Consider the following 16,606-nt stretch of genomic DNA (forward strand, 5'->3'; position numbering starts at 1 on the left):
ATGCCCGAAACAGGACTTCCCATATATAAATCTTTACCTCCGGACCATTCCGGAACTCCTCGTGACGTCCGGGATCTCATCCGGGACTCCGAACAACATTCGGGTTACTGCATATACATATCCCTATAACCCTAGCGTAACTGAACCTTAAGTGTGTAGACCCTACGGGTTCGGGAGACATGCAGACATGACCGAGACTCTCTCAGTCAATAACCATCAGCGGGATCTGGATACCCATGATGGCTCCCACATGCTCCTCGATGTTGTCATCGGATGAACCACTATGTCGAGGATTCGATCAAACCCTGTATGCAATTCCCTTTGTCAATCGGTACGTTACTTGCCCGAGACTCGATCGTCGGTATCCCAATACCTTGTTCAGTCTCGTTTCCGGCAAGTCACTTTACTCGTACCGTAATGCATGATCCCATGTCCAACACCTTGGTCACATTGAGCTCAATATGATGATGCATTACCGAGTGGGCCCAGAGATACCTCTCCGTCATACGGAGTGACAAATCCCAGTCTCGATCCGTGTCAACCCAACAGCTACTTTCGGAGATACCTGTAATGCACCTTTATAGTCACCCAGTTACATTGTGACGTTTGGTATACCCAAGGCACTCTTATGGTATCCGGGAGTTACACGATCTCATGGTCGAAGGAAGAGATACTTGACACTTGCAAAGCTCTAGCAAAACGAACTACACGATCTTTTATGCTATGCTTAGAATTGGGTCTTGTCCATCACATCATTCTCCTAATGATGTGATCCCGTTATCAATGACATCCAATGTCCATAGTCAGGAAACCATGACTATCTGTTGATCACAACGAGCTGGTCAACTAGAGGCTTACCAGGGACATTGTGTGGTCTAAGTATTCACACGTGTATTACGATTTCCGGATAATACAGTTATAGCATGAATAAAAGACAATTATCATGAACAATGAAATATAATAATACTTTTATTATTGCCTCTAGGGCATATTTCCAACAGTCTCCCACTTGCACTAGAGTCACTAATCTAGTTACATTGTGATGAATCGAACACCCATAGAGTTCTAGTGTTGATCATGTTTTGCACGCGAGAGAGGTTTAGTCAGCGGATCTGCGACATTCAGATCCGTGTGCACTTTGCAAATCTCTATGTCTCCATCTTGAACATTTTCACGGATGGAGTTGAAACGACGCTTGGTGTGCCTGGTCTTCTTGTGAAACCTGGGCTCCTTTGCGAGGGCAATAGCTCCAGTGTTGTCACAGAAGAGTTTGATCGGCCCCGACGCATTGGGTATGACTCCTAGGTCGGTGATGAACTCCTTCACCCAAATCGCTTCATGTGCTGCCTCCGAGGCTGCCATGTACTCCGCTTCACACGTAGATCCCGCCACGACGCTCTGCTTGCAGCTACACCAGCTTACTGCTCCACCATTCAACATATACACGTATCCGGTTTGTGACTTAGAGTCATCCGGATCTGAGTCGAAGCTAGCGTCGACGTAACCCTTTACGACGAGCTCTTCGTCTCCTCCATAAACGAGAAACATGTCCTTTGTCCTTTTCAGGTACTTCAGGATATTCTTGACCGCTGTCCAGTGTTCCTTGCCGGGATTACTTTGGTATCTTGCTACCAAACTTACGGCAAGGTTTACATCGGGTCTGGTACACAGCATGGCATACATAATAGATCCTATGGCTGAGGCATAGGGGATGACACTCATCTCTTCTTTATCTTTTGCCGTGGTCGGTGACTGAGCTGAGCTCAGTCTCATACCTTGTAACATAGGCAAGAACCCCTTCTTGGACTGATCCATTCTGAATCTCTTCAAAATCTTATCAAGGTATGTACTTTGTGAAAGACCTATGAGGCGTCTCGATCTATCTCTATAGATCTTGATGCCTAATATATAAGCAGCTTCTCCAAGGTCCTTCATTGAAAAACACTTATTCAAGTAGGCCTTAATGCTGTCCAGAAATTCTATATTATTTCCCATCAGGAGTATGTCATCTACATATAATATGAGAAATGCTACAGAGCTCCCACTCACTTTCTTGTAAACGCAGGCTTCTCCATAAGTCTGCATAAACCCAAACGCTTTGATCATCTCATCAAAGCGAATGTTCCTACTCCGAGATGCTTGCACCAGTCCATAAATGGATCGCTGGAGCTTGCATACTTTGTTAGCGTTCTGAGGATCGACAAAACCTTCCGGCTGCATCATATACAGTTCTTCCTTAAGATGCCCGTTAAGGAATGCTGTTTTGACGTCCATCTGCCATATCTCATAATCATAGTATGCGGCAATTGCTAACATGATTCGGACGGACTTTAGCTTCGCTACGGGAGAGAATGTCTCGTCGTAGTCAATCCCTTGAACCTGTCGATAACCCTTAGCGACAAGTCGAGCTTTATAGATGGTAACATTACCATCCGCGTCCGTCTTCTTCTTAAAGATCCATTTGTTTTTTATCGCTCGCCGATCATCGGGCAAGTCTGTCAAAGTCCACACTTTGTTTTCATACATGGATTCTATCTCGGATTTCATGGCTTCAAGCCATTTGTTGGATTCCGGGCCCGTCATTGCTTCTTCATAGTTCGAAGGTTCATTGTTGTCTAACAACATGATTTCTAGGACAGGGTTGCCGTACCATTCTGGTGCGGAACGTGTCCTTGTGGACCTACGAAGTTCAGCAGTAACTTGATCCGAAGTACTTTGATCATTATCATGGTATTCCTCTTCAGTTGGTGTGGGCATCACAGGAACGGTTTCCTGTGCTGCGTCACTATCCCGCTCAAGAGGTAGTACTTCATCGAGTTCTACTTTCCTCCCACTTACTTCTTTCGAGAGAAACTCTTTTTCCAGAAAGCATCCGTTCTTGGCAACAAAGATCTTGCCTTCGGATCTTAAGTAGAAGGTATACCCTATAGTTTCCTTAGGGTATCCTATGAATACGCATTTTTCCGACTTGGGTTCGAGCTTTTCAGGTTGAAGTTTCTTGACATAAGCTTCGCATCCCCAAACTTTTAGAAACGACAGCTTAGGTTTCTTTCCAAACCATAATTCATACGGTGTCGTCTCAACGGATTTAGACGGTGCCCTATTTAAAGTGAATGTAGCTGTCTCTAGAGCGTATCCCCAAAATGATAGCGGTAAATCGGTAAGAGACATCATAGACCGCACCATATCCAATAGAGTGCGATTACGACGTTCGGACACACCGTTTCGCTGAGGTGTTCCAGGCGGCGTGAGCTGTGAAACGATTCCACATTTCTTTAAGTGTGTACCAAATTCGTGACTTAAGTATTCTCCTCCACGATCTGATCGTAAGAATTTTATCTTTCGGTCACGTTGATTCTCCACCTCATTCTGAAATTCCTTGAACTTTTCAAAGGTCTCAGACTTGTGTTTCATTAAGTAGACATACCCATATCTACCCAAGTCATCTGTGAGGGTAAGAACATAACGATATCCTCCGCGAGCCTCAACGCTCATTGGACCGCACACATCGGTATGTATGATTTCCAACAAGTTGGTTGCTCGCTCCATTGTTCCGGAGAACGGAGTCTTGGTCATTTTGCCTAAGAGGCATGGTTCCACGTGTCAAACGATTCATAATCAAGAGACTCTAAAAGTCCATCGGCATGGAGCTTCTTCATGCGCTTGACACCAATGTGACCAAGGCGGCAGTGCCACAAGTATGTGGGACTATCGTTATCAACTTTAAATCTTTTGGCATCTACACTATGAACATGTGTAATATTACGCTCGAGATTCATTAAGAATAAACCATTGACCATCGGAGCATGACCATAAAACATATCTCTCATATAAATCGAACAACCATTATTCTCAGACTTAAATGAGTAGCCATCTCGTATTAAACGAGATCCAGATACAATGTTCATGCTCAAACTTGGCACTAAATAACAATTATTAAGGTTCAAAACTAATCCCGTTGGTAAATGTAGAGGCAGCGTGCCGACGGCGATCACATCGACTCTGGAACCATTCCCGACGCGCATCGTCACCTCGTCCTTCGCCAGTCTCCGTTTATTCCGCAGCTCCTGCTGTGAGTTACAAATATGAGCAACGGCACCGGTATCAAATACCCAGGAGTTACTACGAGTACTGGTAAGGTACACATCAATCACATGTATATCAAATATACCTTTGGTGTTGCCGGCCTTCTTATCCGCTAAGTATTTGGGGCAGTTCCGCTTCCAGTGACCCTTCCCCTTGCAATAAAAGCACTCAGTCTCAGGCTTGGGTCCATTCTTTGACTTCTTCCCGGTAGCTGGCTTACCAGGCGCGGCAACATCTTTGCCGTCCTTCTTGAAGTTCTTCTTACCCTTGCCCTTCTTGAACTTAGTGGTCTTATTGACCATCAACACTTGATGTTCTTTCTTGATTTCAGCCTCTGCTGACTTCAGCATCGAGAACACTTCAGGAATGGTCTTTTCCATTCCCTGCATGTTGTAGTTCATCACAAAGCTCTTGTAGCTTGGTGGGAGCGACTGGAGGATTCTGTCAATGACCGCCTCATCTGGGAGGTTAATGTTCAGCTGGGTCATACGGTTGTGCAACCCAGACATCTTCAGGATGTGTTCACTGACAGAACTGTTTTCCTCCATCTTACAACTGTAGAACTTGTCAGAGACATCATATCTCTCGACCCGGGCATGAGCTTGAAAAACTAGTTTCAGCTCTTCGAACATCTCATATGCTCCGTGATGCTCAAAACGCTTTTGGAGCCCTGGTTCTAAGCTGTAAAGCATGCCGCACTGAACGAGGGAGTAATCATCAGCGCGAGACTGCCAAGCATTCATAATGTCTTGGTTCTCTGGGACGGGAGCGTCACCTAGCGGTCCTTCTAGGACATATTGTTTCCTGGCAGCTATGAGGATGATCCTCAGGTTCCGGACCCAGTCCGTATAGTTGCTGCCATCATCTTTCAGCTTGGTTTTCTCTAGGAACGCGTTGAAGTTCATGTTGACATTAGCGTTGGCCATTGATCTACAAGACATATTTGCAAAGGTTTTAGACTAAGTTCATGATAATAAAGTTCTAATCAAATTATGAACTCCCACTTAGATTAGACATCCCTTTAGTCATCTAAGTGTTACACGATCCGAGTCGACTGGCCCGTGTCCGATCATCACGTGAGACGGACTAGTCATCGTCGGTGAACATTTTCATGTTGATCGTATCTTCCATACGACTCGTGTTCGACCTTTCGGTCTCCGTGTTCCGAGGCCATGTCTGCACATGCTAGACTCGTCAAGTTAACCCTAAGTGTTTTTGCTGTGTAAAACTGTCTTACACCCGTTGTATGTGAACGTAAGAATCCATCACACCCGATCATCACGTGGTGCTTAGAAACGACGAACTGTAGCAACGGTGCACAGTTAGGGGAGAACACTTCTTGAAATTTTATCAGGGATCATCTTATTTACTACCGTCGTCCTAAGTAAACAAGATGCATAATACATAATAAACATCACATGCAATTATATAGTTGTGACATGATATGGCCAATATCATATAGCTCCATTGATCTTCATCTTCGGGGCTCCATGATCATCTTGTCACCGGCTTGACACCATGATCTCCATCATCATGATCTCCATCATCGTGTCTTCATGAAGTTGTCACGCCAACGACTACTTCTACTTCTATGACTAACGTTTAGCAAAAAAGTAAAGTAGTTTACATGACGTTATTCAATGACACGCAGGTCATACAAAAAATAATGACAACTCCTATGGCTCCTGCCGGTTGTCATACTCATCGACATGCAAGTCGTGAATCCTATTACAAAGAACATGATCTCATACATCACAATTCATCATTCATCACAACTTCTGGCCATATCACATCACATGATCAATCGCTGCAAAAACAAGTTAGACGTCCTCTAATTGTTGTTGCATCTTTTACGTGGCTGCAATTGGGTTCTAGCAAGAACGTTTTCTTACCTACGAATCACCACAACGTGATTTTGTCAACTTCTATTTACCCTTCATAAGGGCCCTGTTCATCGATTCCGCTCCAACTAAAGTGGGAGAGACAGACACCCGCCAGCCACCTTATGCAACTTGTGCATGTCAGTCGGTGGAACCGGTCTCACGTAAGTGTACGTGTAAGGTTGGTCCGGGCCGCTTCATCCCACAATACCGTTGAGCAAGAAAAGACTAGTAGAGGCAAGTAAGATGACAAAATCCACGCCCACAACAAAGTTGTGTTCTACTCGTGCAAAGAGAACTACGCATAGACCTAGCTCTGATACCACTGTTGGGGAACGTTGCAGAAAATTAAAATTTTTCCTACGGTTTCACCAAGATCCATCTATGAGTTCATCTAAGCAACGAGTCTAGGGAGAGAGTTTGCATCTACATACCACTTGTAGATCGCGTGCGGAAGCTTGCAAGGTGATGATGTAGTCGTACTCGACGTGATCCAAATCACCGATGACCTGCGCCGAACGGACGGCACCTCCGCGTTCAACACACGTACGGAACAGCCACGTCTCCTCCTTCTTGATCCAGCAAGGAAGGGAGGAGAGGTTGAGGGAGATGGCACCAGCAGCAGCACGACGGCGTGGTGTTGGTGGAGCTGCAGTACTCCGGCAGAGCTTCGCTAAGCACTATGGAGGTGGAGGAGGTGTTGGGGAGGGAGAAGGAGGCAACCAAAGGCCAGGGCGTTCAGGTATGAAGTCCCTCCTCTCCCCCACTATATATAGGGGTGCCAAGGGGGGTGGCCGGCCCTAGGAGATCAAATCTCCTAGGGGGTGCGGCGGCCAAGGGGGGTTTTCCCTCCCCCCAAGGCACCTAGGAGGTGCCTTACCCTCCTAGGACTCTAGCCCCCCTTGAACCCTAGGCGCATGGGCCTATGTGGGGCTGGTGCCCTTGGCCCATTAGGCCAAGGCGCACCCCCACACAGCCCATGTGGCCCCCCGGGACAGGTGGACCCACCCGGTGGACCCCCGGGACCCTTCCGGTGGTCCCGGTACAATACCGATAACCCCAAAACTTGTCCCGATGCCCGAAACAGGACTTCCCATATATAAATCTTTACCTCCGGACCATTCCGGAACTCCTCGTGACGTCCGGGATCTCATCCGGGACTCCGAACAACATTCGGGTTACTGCATATACATATCCCTATAACCCTAGCGTAACTGAACCTTAAGTGTGTAGACCCTACGGGTTCGGGAGACATGCAGACATGACCGAGACTCTCTCAGTCAATAACCATCAGCGGGATCTGGATACCCATGATGGCTCCCACATGCTCCTCGATGTTGTCATCGGATGAACCACTATGTCGAGGATTCAATCAAACCCTGTATGCAATTCCCTTTGTCAATCGGTACGTTACTTGCCCGAGACTCGATCGTCGGTATCCCAATACCTTGTTCAGTCTCGTTTCCGGCAAGTCACTTTACTCGTACCGTAATGCATGATCCCGTGTCCAACACCTTGGTCACATTGAGCTCAATATGATGATGCATTACCGAGTGGGCCCAGAGATACCTCTCCGTCATACGGAGTGACAAATCCCAGTCTCGATCCGTGTCAACCCAACAGCTACTTTCGGAGATACCTGTAATGCACCTTTATAGTCACCCAGTTACGTTGTGACGTTTGGTATACCCAAGGCACTCTTATGGTATCCGGGAGTTACACGATCTCATGGTCGAAGGAAGAGATACTTGACACTTGCAAAGCTCTAGCAAAACGAACTACACGATCTTTTATGCTATGCTTAGAATTGGGTCTTGTCCATCACATCATTCTCCTAATGATGTGATCCCGTTATCAATGACATCCAATGTCCATAGTCAGGAAACCATGACTATCTGTTGATCACAACGAGCTGGTCAACTAGAGGCTTACCAGGGACATTGTGTGGTCTAAGTATTCACACGTGTATTACGATTTCCGGATAATACAGTTATAGCATGAATAAAAGACAATTATCATGAACAATGAAATATAATAATACTTTTATTATTGCCTCTAGGGCATATTTCAAACATTCTCAACATCTACTCGAATCATCTGTGAAGTAAGAACATAACGATATTCACTGCATGCCTCAGCACTCATTCGACTGCACACATCAAAATGTGTTGCTTCCAACAAGTTGCTATCTTGTTCCATTTTACTGAAACCGAGGCTTTTCAGTCATCTTGCCTATGTGGTATGATTTGCATATCTCAAGTGATTCAAAATCAAGTGAGTTCAAACGGTCCATTTGCATGGAGTTTCTTCATGCATATATACCAATAGACATGGTTCGCATGCCTCAAACTTTTCAAAAACGAGTGAGTCCAAAGATCCATCAACATGGAGCTTCTTCATGCGTTTTATACCATTATGACTTACATGGCAGTGCCACAAGTAAGTGGTACTATCATTACTATCTTATATCTTTTGGCATGAAAATGTGTATCACTAGGATCGAGATTCAATAAACCATTCAGGTTTAATACTAATCTTGATGGTAGAGGGAGCGTGCGATGTTTGATTATATCAAACTTGGAAACACTTCCAACACATACCGTCAGCTCTCCTTTAGCTAGTCTCCGTTTATTCCGTAGCTTTTATTTCGAGTTACTAACACTTAGCAACCGAACCGGTATCTAATACCCTGGTGCTACTAGGAGTACTAGTAAAGTACACATTAACACAATGTATATCCAATATACTTCTATCGACCTTGCCAGCCTTCTCATCTACCAAGTATCTAGGGTAATTCTGCTCCAGTGGCTGTTCCCCTTATTACAGAAGCACTCAGTCTCGGGTTTGTGTTCAACCTTGGGTTTCTTCACTAGAGCAGCAGCTGAATTGCCGTTTCATGAAGTATCCCTTCTTGCCCTTGCCCTTCTTGAAACTAGTGGTCTCACTGACCATCAACGATTGATGCTCCTTCTTGATTTCTACTTTCGCGATGTCAAACAACGCGAATACCTCAAGGATCATCATCTCTATCCTTGATATGTTATAGTTCATCACGAAGCTCTAGCAGCTTGGTGGCAATGACTTTGGGGAAACATCACTATCTCATCTAGAAGATCAACTCCCACTCGATTCAAGTGATTGTTGCACTCAGACAATCTGAGCACAAGCTCAACGATTGAGCTTTTCTCCCTTATTTTGCAGGGTAAGAAAATCGTCGGAGGTCTCATACCTCTTGACGTGGGCACGAGCCTGCAATCCCAATTTCAGCCCTTGAAACATCTCATATGTACCGCGATGTTTCGAAAACGTCTTTAGTGCCTCAACTCTAAACCGTTTAACTGAACTATCACGTAGTTATCAAAACGTATATGTCCGATGTTCGCAACATCCACAAACGACGTTTGGGGTTCGGCACACTGAGCAGTGCATTAAGGACATAAGCTTTCTACTGTCCGCATAATTGCTACTTTCAACTTTCAACTATAATTTTCTCTAGGAACATATCTAAACAGTAGAACTATAGCACGAGCTACGACATAATTTGCAAAACGGTCTTTTGACTATGTTCAGGATAATTAAGTTCATCTTATGAACTCCCACTCAGATAGACATCCCTCTGGTCATCTAAGTGATCACATGATCCGAGTCAACTAGGCCGTGTCCGATCATCACGTGAGACGGACTAGTCATCATCGGTGAACATCTTCATGTTGATCGTATCTACTATACGACTCATGCTCGACCTTTCGGTCTCCGTGTTCCGAGGCCATGTCTGTACATGCTAGGCTCGTCAAGTTAACCCTAAGTGTTTTCGCTGTGTAAAACTGTCTTACACCCGTTGTATGTGAACGTAAGAATCCATCACACCCGATCATCACGTGGTGCTTAGAAGCGACGAACTGTAGCAACGGTGCACAGTTAGGGGAGAACACTTCTTGAAATTGTTGTAAGGGATCATCTTATTTACTACCGTCGTTCTAAGCAAACAAGATGCATAAACATGATAAACATCACATGCAATCAAATAGTGTAGTGACATGATATGGCCAATATCATATAGCTCCTTTGATCTTCATCTTCGGGGCTCCATGATCATCTTGTCACCGGCATGACACCATGATCTCCATCATCATGATCTCCATCATCGTGTCTTCATGAAGTTGTCACGCCAACGACTACTTCTACTTCTATGACTAACGCGTTTAGCAATAAAGTAAAGTAGTTTACATGGCGTTCTTCAATGACATGCAGGTCATACAAAAAATAAAGACAACTCCTATGGCTCCTGCCGGTTGTCATACTCATCGACATGCAAGTCGTGAATCCTATTACAAGAACATGATCAATCTCATACATCACATATCATTCATCACATTCTTCTTGGCCATATCACATCACATAGCATACCCTGCAAAAACAAGTTAGACGTCCTCTAATTGTTGTTGCATGTTTTACGTGGCTGCTATGGGTTTCTAGCAAGAACGTTTCTTACCTACGCAAGACCACAACGTGATATGCCAATTGCTATTTACCCTTCATAAGGACCCTTTTCATCGAATCCGTTCCGACTAAAGTGGGAGAGACTGGCACCCGCTAGCCACCTTATGCACCAAGTGCATGTCAATCGGTGGAACCTGTCTCACGTAAGAGTACGTGTAAGGTCGGTCCGGGCCGCTTCATCCCACAATACCGTCGAAACTAGATTGGACTAGTAACGGTAAGCATATTGAACAACATCAACGCCCACAACTACTTTGTGTTCTACTCGTGCAAAGAATCTACGCAATAGACCTAGCTCATGATGCCACTGTTGGGGAACGTAGCAGAAATTCAAAATTTTCCTACGTGTCACCAAGATCTATCTATGGAGAAACCAGCTACGAGTAGAAGGAGAGTGCATCTACATACCCTTGTAGATCGCTAAGCGGAAGCATTCAAGTAAACGGGGTTGATGGAGTCGTACTCGTCGTGATTCAAATCACCGATGATCAAGTGCCGAACGGACGGCACCTCCGCGTTCAACACACGTACAGCCCGGTGACGTCTCCCACGCCTTGATCCAGCAAGGAGAGAGGGAGAGGTTGAGGAAGACTCCATCCAACAGCAGCACAACGGCGTGGTGGTGGTGGAGGAGCGTGGCAATCCCGCAGGGCTTTGCCAAGCACCATGGGAGAGGAGGAGGAGGAGAGGCAGGGCTGCACCAACGAGAGATCAAATCGCGTGTTATGGGCAGCCCTATGCCTCACTATTTATAGGGGGAGAGGGGGCTGCGCCCCCCTCTAGGGTTTCCCACCCCCAAGGGGTGCGGCCAGCCCTAGATGGCAAAGGGGGCGGCGGCCAGGAGGGGGAGAGAGGGGAGGCGCCCACTAGGTGGGCCTTAAGGCCCATCTGGACTAGGGTTTGCCCCCTCCCACTCTCCCTTGCGCCTTGGCCCCTTGTGGGGGGCGCACCAGCCCACCTAGGGGCTGGTCCCCTCCCACACATGGCCCACACAGCCTTCTGGGGCAGGTGGCCCCACTTGGTGGACCCCCGGGACCCTCCCGGTGGTCCCGGTACAATACCGATATCGCCCGAAACTTTTCCGGTGACCAAAACAGGACTTCCCATATATAAATCTTTACCTCCGGACCATTCCGGAACTCCTCGTGACGTCCAGGATCTCATCCGGGACTCCGAACAACATTAGGTAACCACATACAAGCTTTCTTTATAACCCTAGCGTCATCGAACCTTAAGTGTGTAGACCCTACGGGTTCGGGAGACATGCAGACATGACCGAGACGTTCTCCGGTCAATAACCAACAGCGGGATCTGGATACCCATGTTGGCTCCCACATGTTCCACGATGATCTCATCGGATGAACCACGATGTCAAGGACTCAATCGATCCCGTATACAATTCCCTTTGTCTAGCGGTATTTTACTTGCCCGAGATTCGATCGTCGGTATCCAATACCTTGTTCAATCTCGTTACCGGCAAGTCACTTTACTCGTTCCGTAACACATCATCCCGTGATCAACTCCTTGGTCACATTGCGCATATGATGATGTCCTACCGAGTGGGCCCAGAGATACCTCTCCGTTTACACGGAGTGACAAATCCCAGTCTCGATCCACATAAAACAATAGATACTTTCGGAGATACCTGTAGTGCACCTTTATAGTCACCCAGTTACGTTGTGACGTTTGATACACCCAAAGCACTCCTACGGTATCCAGGAGTTACACGCTCTCATGGTCAAAGGAAGAGATACTTGACATTGGCAAAGCTCTAGCAAACGAACTACACGATCTTTGTGCTATGCTTAGGATTGGGTCTTGTCCATCACATCATTCTCCTAATGATGTGATCCCGTTATCAACGACATCCAATGTCCATAGCCAGGAAACCATGACTATCTGTTGATCACAACGAGCTAGTCAACTAGAGGCTCACTAGGGACATATTGTGGTCTATGTATTCACACGTGTATTACAATTTCCGGATAATACAGTTATAGCATGAATAAAAGACAATTATCATGAACAAGGAAATATAATAATAATACTTTTATTATTACCTCTAGGGCATATTTCCAACAACACCACCATCCCTCTGCGTCGAACCATTGTCCATAGTTTGCATCACTTCGCCTAAGTCAACCACCGGATCTAGAGGAGGAAACCCTCACGAGGACCTTTCGGTGCTCACTGTAATCAACAACGAGGCCGCCGCCTGGATGAGATGATCCAGCCGTCAGTGGGGCCAACAGGCAACATCCTGTTAGATCAGCCACACCAGCGACGGCCTCCGCATCCCAGCATGAGACGGAGCCCGATCCACCCAATCTGCATCCGGAGAAGCATGGAGTCTGACCGGATTGAGAGGTGTAAGAGCGGCACAGAGAGGCCCGCCCATCCTCTGCAGACAAGCAGCTGGCAGACAACCAGCGGCTAGACAGCTCCCAATCCAATCCATGGAGCGCCGCCCAAAGCCGCTGCCGTTGATGAGAACTTACATGATATGTGCAAAGCTAGCCTCAACCAACCACACAGGCAGCTTCATTGATTTGCAGCCTACCAACATATGCACGTCCGAGTAGACGTACGCACGAGTGAATCTGGCTTGATTGATTCGATCTCTTTGCAGGGTCCTCGTGACATCGAGAAGAACAACCACAAGCAGAGTCCCCGCCGCCACCGTCAGCCGCACTAGCTTCGCCGGCGGCGTCCTCCGGCGACAGCGGGATGGATAGACGGGAGGAGAGGGAAGGTTAGGCTGGGGTACGGCGGCGCCGCCCGTGTCGCTAGGGCTGGACACGAGCCGAGCCGAGCCGAGCTTGATCCGAGCCTGGCTTTGGCTCGCTCTGGAGCGGCTCGGCTCGGCTCGGCTCGCTCAGCCAACGAGCCTACTTCAACCGGCTCGGCTCGCTTTGGCTATGGCTCGGCTCAGACCGAGCCGGCTCGTAAGCCAGTTTCACCCAGAACCATTTAATAGTACAGACCTCTATATATAGTGCATATACTTGATTTTTTGCGGTAATTAAACCTATATTTTGGAAAACAAACAGTTTATACTACTAAAAATGAACAATCCAGCAGTCTATTGTTTTAAGAAATGGTCATAGTAATGAAAAATAATGTTCTTATATGAATTCTTCTACAAAAATTGTAACAATGGAACACATATGAGAGAAAGAATTGGGCAGCATTTCTATTGAATTTTGGACAACACTTCACTGGAACTTTACACAGGAAAACATCAAATATTGACAGCCAAACAAGGAAATTTTGCATAGCATAACACTTACCACTTTGACATAAAACTGAGAAAATGTTGACAGCCAAACAATGACTAGTGAAAACCACATAATCCAAAGTTCATAGTTCATCACAAGTTCACAACAACATTGTTGAAAGTGCATGGTTCATCACAACATCATTCAAGGTCCATAGTTCATCACAACAGCACACATAATTCGAAGTTCATCACAACAAAAGAATGGCACGAAATTATCACGTTGACCTCAACAATCCACATGAGAAGATCATGTAGACATCCATCTTCAAAATATCAAGAGCAACACCCACATGGCGAATATCTACATGTAACACAGATTTGTAAACTTGATATTCTCAATATGTCAAGATAGGAAAACTGAGACATGTAAAAACATTAGCTACCAATTGTTGTCACCCCCCACATCAACAATCTTGGGCAACTTGATATTCTCAACATCGTCCTCCTCATCTTCATCCCTCTCCTAATTATTTGTAAGTTAGCCACATACAAGAAATAGACAGAAATCATAGAAGAAAAAGATAGGAATCATACCACCACATTGAAGTCCTTGTGAGAACCTTTGATATAACTAGCACCACACACCAAGGCTTCGACCATTTCTGGTTTCAAAGAACTCCTGTAGTCATCTAAAACCACACAAGTAGACATATCTAAGTTCTCGGACATTACATCACCTTCGAAGGCTTCTTCTTCACTTGCTTATCACCTTCGAAGGCTTCTTCTTCACTATCCACAAACCCATCTGAATCTGATTTGTCACCAACCCCAGGCGGCACCTCAAACAAAGTATCTTGCTCTTCCTCGTCCTCCTCCTCGTCCTCTTCCACCTCTTCATGATCCTCCTCCGCTTGCTTATCATGCTTCATTGCCTAGCACACAAAGACAACACACATGAGCTTGGACACACATATATTTGACTTATGGATAGCAAAAACAGCACACACATGAGCTTGGACACACATATATTTGACTTTTGGATAGCAAAAACAGCAACACACATGAGCTTGCACTAAAATATATTTGACATTTGGATACCAAAAAGAGCACACACATGAGCTTGCACAAACATATATTTGACATTTGGGTACCAAAACAGCACATGAGCTTGGGCACACATAAATTTGAGTTTCAAAAAGCAAAAACAGCACATACACAAGCTTGCACAAATATATATTTTGCACGTACATACCTGCGAAGATGTAGCCTCCCTCTCATAGTAGTTTGCAGAGCCGGAGGCAACGGCGATTCCGGCACGCACGCCAGCGCCGGTGGGGTTAGGGAGACGTCAAGGCGGAGGTTTCTTTTTTACCCTATACAACAACTCAGCGATTGGGACATTGCTGGAATCATTTGTCAGCTTCCTCGGCAGCCGTGTAGTAGCTGCTGCATTGCCCTTCCCATTCCCCTTCTGCATCCCCGAGCTCGGCAACTTTCTCTTCATAATGGAGTCCAACGTCCTCTCTTTCTCCTTCTCCTTCCCACTCGCCTTCCCCTTTTGCTTGTCCATTGTTGCGACGATAGGCGTCTGCACACATCAGCAAACAACAAATGGTCAATCATCAACAACAGTAAACTAATTAGACATGGAGTCTATGTAATTTTCCGGAAAGTAGATTTTTTTTCAAGCTGCTATGCTACAACAAGTAGATCATCAACTAGTTCATCAACAACAGAAAACTAATTGGAATCAATGAAAATTTTGATCTATCCATCCATTCTGCCCTACAAGTCCATCCATCCATGATCCATCCATCTGTTGCTGCTACATCTAGCCGTACAGACTACAATACATCCATCCATGATCCACCCATCTAGCCCTACATCTACCTGACTACGTACATTGATCCATCCATCCATCCATCCACCAGATGTGTGTACTAGTGTAGACACATACGGCTAGGGTTTGGGAAGTTCAAACTACATGACTACATCCATCGATCCATCCATCCATTGATCCATCACATGCATACTAAGTTCAGAGAGCTGCTGCTAGGGATTGGGATTTGGGAAGGAAGAAAGTACCTGCTCCGGCTCGTCACGTTCCGCGAGAAACCAGGGGAGGCGCGTCCGACTATGTCCGGTGTGGCGAGGAACGGTCGCGCCGCCCGTCGCCGTCGGTGCCGAGTTGGCGAGGAAGCGCGGCGTCGCTCGTCGCCGTCGATCCAGATTTGCAGCGTGGCGAGAGAGAGGTGAGGCGGCGCAGAGCAGAGAAAGGGAGAGACGAGAGACTCTGGCTGTGGTTGCTCGTGCCCTAATGCGCTAGCTATTGTGATCGATGGTGGAATTGGGCTGGGCCACAAGCGAGCCACCGAGCTGGACCGGCCGAAACTCGGCTCGGCTCGGTCGCGAAACGGGCCTGTTTTCAGACCTCGGCCCGCTCGATAATCCTATCGAGCCGAGCTGTAACGGGCCGAGCTGGAGCGAGCTTCGGGCCGAGCCGAAAAGCTCGCTCGTACGTCCAGTCCTACGTGTCGCCCAGGAAGAGCGACACGGGGGCCAGCGTTACTGAGAAGTAGGTGATCTAAAATGCATTTGTTTAAACTAAGCCAACAAGAATAACACATCAGATTTTAATCTGGATCCTTCATGTAAAGAAATAACATAAAAAGAATCAAGAATTTCTCAATTTATTCAACAAAGAGCAGTCCGGCTCCTTGAACTCTCCAGCCCTGCACTCCCCCATAGAACACAAGAGCACGGATCAGCACCACACCCAACCCACCCACTACGACGAGATCTGATGAGAACGGAGAAGGATTTTCTCACCTATTGTTCATGTCGATGTACCACTTCTTGCAGACGATGTTGGAGAAGCAGCAACCCACAGAGGTCAACGCGAACACGACGATGAAGGAGC

At 46.4% G+C, this 16,606-nt stretch overlaps 1 long non-coding RNA gene across 1 annotated transcript; it reads right to left on the minus strand.

Moving 5' to 3' along the window:
- Positions 1-13,782: 13,782 nt before the first annotated feature.
- LOC123087960 (uncharacterized) lies at positions 13,783-16,211 on the minus strand. Its single transcript, XR_006441617.1, has 5 exons — positions 15,772-16,211; positions 14,939-15,274; positions 14,281-14,618; positions 14,130-14,209; positions 13,783-14,047 (listed from the first exon to the last, which is right to left on the minus strand). It is a non-coding gene; the product is annotated as an uncharacterized lncRNA (long non-coding RNA).
- Between the last annotated feature and the right edge of the window lie 395 nt (positions 16,212-16,606).

Source organism: Triticum aestivum, chromosome 4A, assembly GCF_018294505.1.
Source record: "Triticum aestivum cultivar Chinese Spring chromosome 4A, IWGSC CS RefSeq v2.1, whole genome shotgun sequence".
NCBI lineage: Eukaryota > Viridiplantae > Streptophyta > Magnoliopsida > Poales > Poaceae > Triticum > Triticum aestivum.